The following is a 6,251-nucleotide window of genomic DNA, read 5'->3' on the forward strand; positions in this document are numbered from 1 at the left end:
CGCTTAGCATAATGCTCTCCAGCTCCATCTATGCTGTTGCAAATGGTTATTTTAGACCCAATGCTATTTTTATAGGTGAATTTAGTGATTTATTTATTGAAGCATATTAATATTCTTAAAAATATGTTTTTATTGATTTCAGAGAGATAGGGAGAGGGAGAGAGATAGAAACATCAATGATGAAAGAAAATCATTGATTGGGGGTCCCCTGCATGCCCCCTACTGGGGATCAAGCCCTGACCAGGAATCCAACCATGACCTCCTGGTTCATAGGTTGATGCTCAACCACTGAGGCACACAGGCCAGGTAAGCGTATGAATCTTGATATGTGCCTGACACTAGTCACCCTAGGTGCTAGGGGATATAGCAATGAGTAAAGAGTACAGTGATGAAGAAAATAGCCTAAGTCCCTAAATTCTTTTTTTAAGTCCCTAAATTCTTTTTTTTTTAAGTTCCTAAATTCCTGTTGTCATGAAGGTTTCATGCTTTTTCTTCTAACTCTGTCGCTTCATTTTGTTTTCCCTACCAACCTAGGTTGAGTGGTTTAGTTCCCCAAAATGCCATGACTTTAGATGTGGCTATTGCTCTGTGCCTACTTCTTGGCTCTGCTCATAAAGGACCTAAAGAAGCTGACTGGGCCCTTAAGGAAATTACTGTCTGGTTGGGAAGAAACAGATAATAAAGGGCAAACTAATTAAGTGCAGATTGAACAGGCTGGGTATTCAATGATTACACTAGCATATCATTTCTTGGACAAAGTTCCTAACTGGGGAAAATGAAAGTTGGAGGGAATGAATGTACACAAAGAAAAAGCAGCTAATTGCACAGACATCGGTGTAGCGTGGAAAGAGTCCTGTCTTGAGTCCAAGGGCCCGCATTCTGTTTTAAGCTCCGACTCTCTTTTTGTGAGCAAAGAACAAGGCACTTACCTCAGTGTTCTGAGTTTTTTTTTTTTAAAAATGTGTTTTTATTGATTTTAGAGAGGAAGGGAGGGAGGGAGGGAGGGAGTGAGAGAGAGGAGAGAGAGAGAGAGAGAGAGAGAGAGAGAGAGAGAGAGAGAGAGACATCAATGAGAGAGTAACATTGATTATGCCCCCTATTGGGAATGAGCCCACTACCTGGGCATGAACCCTGACCAGGAATTTAAGCAGTGACCTCTTGGTGCATGGCACGATGCTCAATCCACTAGTCATACCAGCTGGGCCTGAGTTATTTTATTCTTATTATTTTATTCTCTCGGAAAATGAAGGGTTGAGGTAGATTGGGAAATCTCAGGGGATTCTTTCAGGCTTAAGAAAGACACAAAAAAATTCTTTTAATTTTTAACTTCTCATAATGTCTCTGAATTTCCTAACCAGAATAGTCGTGAGGAGATAGGTTAGAGTTTAATCACTTCTGCATATGGGAAGGAAAATGGGGTAGAGTGAAGGAGTTCCTATCCATCCCTTGACTCGAGCTTTTCCTGAATTTACTCTTACCCTCTTAGCTCACTATCCATCTCCACTACTTTCCCTTCCTACAACTCCAGCTGAATTGGGCAGTGCAGGTTCCAGCTTTATTATGCTGTGAGTACCACTCCCTCAGGCAGCGGTTCTCAACCTTCCTAATGCCGCGACCCTTTAATACAGTTCCTCATGTTGTGGTGACCCCCAACCATAAAGTTATTTTTGTTGCTACTTCATAACTGTAATTTTGCTACTGTTATGAATCGTAATGTAAACATCTGATATGCAGGATGTATTTTCATTGTTACAAACTGAACATAATTAAAGCATAGTGATTAATCACAAAAACAATATGTAATTATATATGTGTTTTCCGATGGTCTTAGGCGACCCCTGTGAAAGGGTCATTCGACCCCCAAAGGGATCGCGACCCACAGGTTGGCGACCCACAGGTTGAGAACCGCTGCCCTAAGGGTTAGTCTTCAGGCAACAGAATGATTTCCTGATGTTTCCACTTTCTATAGCCCTCAGCTACATCTCAGCTTCTAAGCATTGTCTGCCTTTCAACTCAACCTGTTTTCTCATGTATAATAATAAGCCTTCTTGCCACTGCAGTAGCAAGGTATATGGACAGCCAATTGCTAACAATGCCATGGTCAAAGCAACTTGAAGATGATTGCTTTTTTTTTTTAAATCCTCATCCAAGGATATTTTTCCATTGATTTTTAGAATCAATTGGTTGCCTCCTGCACAATCCCTGACCAGGACCTGGGCCAGAGAGGAGCCTGCAAATGAGGTATGTGCCCTTGACTGGAATCGAACCAGGGACCCTTCGGGTCAGCAGGTCGACACTCTATCTACTGAGCTAAACCAGCTATGGTATGATTGCATTTTTTAGTCCTTCTCTTTCATACTTTTGCGGACTAAATTACTGGCAAGAATTATAAATGAAAAGGAAACCCATTTTAATGTTTCATTCTGCAGCAGTTAACATGTTATAGCCTCAGCTACAGTAAACAGGCCCATCTTTATATATTTAACAGTGATTCTTGAAGTTGTCTGGTAACAAAATACATAGAAATATGGTGCTATTTTTAGAACACTGATCTAAATGAAAATTATCATATGTATACACTAGTGATTGTAGGCTGTGTGAGAATTCTACTAAGAACAAATTGTAGCAGATGCTAAAGGTTAAGGGGAAACATATGTGTTTCAAAAGGTACATTGTGGCCACAAGAAAATCTCAATAATACACATATAATACCTAGAATTTAAGCCAGGTAGCTTTCTGGAGAAAGCTTCAAAATTATTAGTTTTTGTCTTATAATCAGTTGTTGAATGATTTAACCGGATATACTATATTATTAGGTAAATGCAGGGTATTATGTTGAGTGACTCCAGGAGATGTAATTTATGTTATATTCATATGCTAGCAACTGAATGATGAAAAATATTTGCCCAAGATGATAATTTGGAGTTCAGAGAAGATGATCCTATGCACCTTTTTTTCTGATAATAATCAGCTATGAGAACCAAATGTATGTTGAAGCCATGCCTAGAAGTGTGTGTCATTAGAATCAACTTCTTCAGAGTCCCTTTTTTTAAAAAAAAAATATATTTTATTGATTTTTTACAGAGAGGAAGGAGAGAGGGATAGAGAGTTAGAAACATCGATGAGAGAGAAACATCGATCAGCTGCCTCCTGCACACTCCCTACTGGGGATGTGCCCAAACCAAGGCACATGCCCTTGACCGGAATCGAACCTGGGACCATTCAGTCCCCAGGCTGATGCTCTATCCACTGAGCCAAACTGGTCAGGGCTTCAGAGTCCCTTTTAAGGCAGCTGGGCCTGGCGGGGCCCAGACAGGAAAGCTCCGGCTGATCCTTGTCTGAGTGCTCACTGATGCCCCTTCCTCCGGCTCCAAATTAGTGCTGCCTCTGGTCAGTTAGAGGGAAGGACTTGCTTATCTGAATCTTGGAAGTCACAGGCTTGGCTGGTTTCAGGAAGGAGGGGGATGGGGGTCGGGGGGATGAAGGGAATGCTGACAATCGATCTGGCCTGTCTGGTTTTCCCTCAGATTTATAAGCAGATGCAGCAAATCTAGTCAGTCTGATCTGAACCTGCCCTGCCTCCTACATCTGTGATTTCTCCGTCCGTCTCACTGACTGACCCCTTTAGTGTTCTTGGGGGATGATATCTGACTATGAGTCAGAATGAGTTCTGATGGAGGAAGAAGAATGCAGCAGAGTAGTCACTCGAATATTCTTAAAGCCCTGCAATGCCACCAGTGAATATACAACTGGAATGTATACTAGTAGTCTCTGGTCTTCAGCCTTGGAGGATTGTGGGGAAGATTTCCAGAGGCTAGTCCAGACGCATGCACAGCCCAAAGGCCTGGCAGGCAGAAGAAGCTATGAAAGTCTACGCACATGAGAAATTTCAAGAGCTAGGGTCTTCCTCCTTATCCTCACCCCCACAAAACTTAACGGAATAAAAAGAAATCAAATATCCAGTCAAATATCCACAGTGATGGGAAATGATAGTGAAAGAGCAGAAGGTGGCCATTCAAGACACACAATACTAGTCTCAGCTTAGGTGCTAATTAGCTGGTGGAAGACACCTAAATTCTGTGGCTGTTTCCTCATCAGTAAGTTATGGAGGTTAGGTATTTTGGTTGCTTTCAAAGGGCTCTCTGGTTTGTGCGCATTCAGAATTCTGTGGAATCTGTGGAACACGCATTGCATTCCATAGTGTGCTTGCCAGGCAGAATAAGAAATGGAGCCAGGGCTGCTGTTTTTATTGCTTCTTTAGCAGGGAGATAGGACTATAGTGGCACAGAAGATATAGCTACTTCATTTAGAGTGTGGGGAAAAACTGATTTTTTCTGGAAAGCCACTAACTTTATTGATTTAAAAAACTTTATATTGACAGTGACTGTTTTGCCAAAAGAGAAGCCAAATGTCATTAAACAGACGAGAGGTGAGAGTGGGGGTGAGGGAAGGGGCCAGAAATCCACTCAGAAAAGCTGATTATTGGCCTGAAACTGGCAGGGGAAAGAGAAGGGAGATGCATGCAAGAGTGAGAATTCCAAAAAAGTTGAAATGATGAGGGAGAATACTCCCCCAAAGACCCGGAGGACATCGGTGGTGAGTAGACAGCAATCCTTTCCTTTGTAGAGGACAAGGGAGTAACCCCCACTCAGGTGCAAACTCTGAAGACACAAGGCTGGCGTTTGGGATTGGGGGCTCCCCAGAGAGCATCACAAGAAGGCGTCACACCACTCTCGAAGGCACCCAAAGCAGTCCTGGGACTGCCTGGCATTGGGGCCACATGTGTCCTTTAGCCATTCCCGGAAGAGTTCTTCATCTTCTTTAGCACCAGAAACTGGCCAAGGACCACATAAGCCTTGTCAAAGCACCTTTCCTCCAGCTTCTTGCCCAGGACTTCACCAATCCCGGCCAGGCTCCCCACTGGCTTTTCCCCAATGGGCTCTGCCACGAAGTCTCCGTGCTTTTGGGAGGTTGTCATCTTGATCAGGATTAATTGGCAGTTCCAGCTCTTGTAATGGCTCCTCCAAAGAATGGCTTTTTGCCACTAAGTTGAACTTGCTGTCTTTGCATGCCTTCTTGGAGCCCAAGCAGTTTCCATAATGCCAAGTGTCCTCAATTTCACTCCCTGTCTTTCATATCCTCACCCATGTTCTACTCTTAAGATGAATGGATTCATAATCAGGAGGTCCCACATCTGATTAGATCTCTGATTTATTTTCCTGACCCAAGGCCAGTCACCTTTTCACTTAGATCTTAGTCTCACATGCAATATGAGGTTGTTAAAGCAGCCATAAATTATTCTGAAGTGGCTTTCTATTATAAATTTGAAGATACCAGTAGCTTTGAAGGCTAATTCAATTTTTGTGGGATTAAGAAAAAAGAAATGCAGGTGAACCAAATGTGATTTTATTTTATTTTTTCAAATGTGATTTTATAATGATCCATAAATCATCTCCTCTTCACCATCACCACTTTTATCTTTCTAAGTCTACTCTTCTTGGGCTGATATTAAAATTGATTATTTTTAATTCACTGAGTTAACATGGATTGAGAAACAGACACACTGACTTAAAAATGAAAGTATGAGCTTAGGTTATCTACAAACTGATTAGCAATAAAGATTTGATAATATCAGCAAGGCCACAGGTTGTGAGTTCACAGATATTCAGATCATGTGTGAGATAAATCACTCACAAAAAGAAGTTCAGTGAACCCTGGATAGATCTTTCTGTGCCAGCTGGAAATCCCCATATCTTCATACCTGAGTTACGGGGTTCAAAAATGATATTGGGGACTGCACCTTTATGGCTTTTATTTAAACCTCAATCAAACATATTTTGGGTACCCAGAGAGTAGTGCTCTCTGTAGGTTAGATATGTAGAAGCATTTATGTTGATAGGAATTTAGAGATGTGATACTTTGGATATTCTCTCTAGTTCCACCATTTCATGGCAACCTGAGACATGTAGACCAACTCAAGGCTATCAAAGAAAATAAACTAGGTCTGACAGTCAGAGCTACAAAATGTAGGGCTCTGTGTACTTAATCAGATATGAGAAGATCAGTGGTGGCCTATGTTATGCTGCAGTGCTAGATGAAGATGGCATGTCTGGCCAGTAATTAGGAGGCATGTGCTGCCCAACCTGATCTAGAACTGATTTTCTTAGAGATGGGACAGTCCTTGGTATCACCAAATTGCATACGAATTCTTGTTTAACCTTTAGAGGACATGGAACTGTAAATGTTATCAT

General features: G+C 41.8%; 1 pseudogene across 1 annotated transcript; it reads right to left on the reverse strand.

The window, feature by feature from the left end:
• Nucleotides 1–4,709: 4,709 nt before the first annotated feature.
• Nucleotides 4,710–4,981, reverse strand: LOC308513267 (barrier-to-autointegration factor-like; annotated as a pseudogene). Its single transcript has one exon. The product of its transcript is annotated as a barrier-to-autointegration factor-like (transcript).
• Between the last annotated feature and the right edge of the window lie 1,270 nt (nucleotides 4,982–6,251).

This window comes from Myotis nattereri, assembly GCF_964212035.1.
Source record: "Myotis nattereri genome assembly, chromosome: 2".
NCBI classification, from domain to species: domain Eukaryota; kingdom Metazoa; phylum Chordata; class Mammalia; order Chiroptera; family Vespertilionidae; genus Myotis; species Myotis nattereri.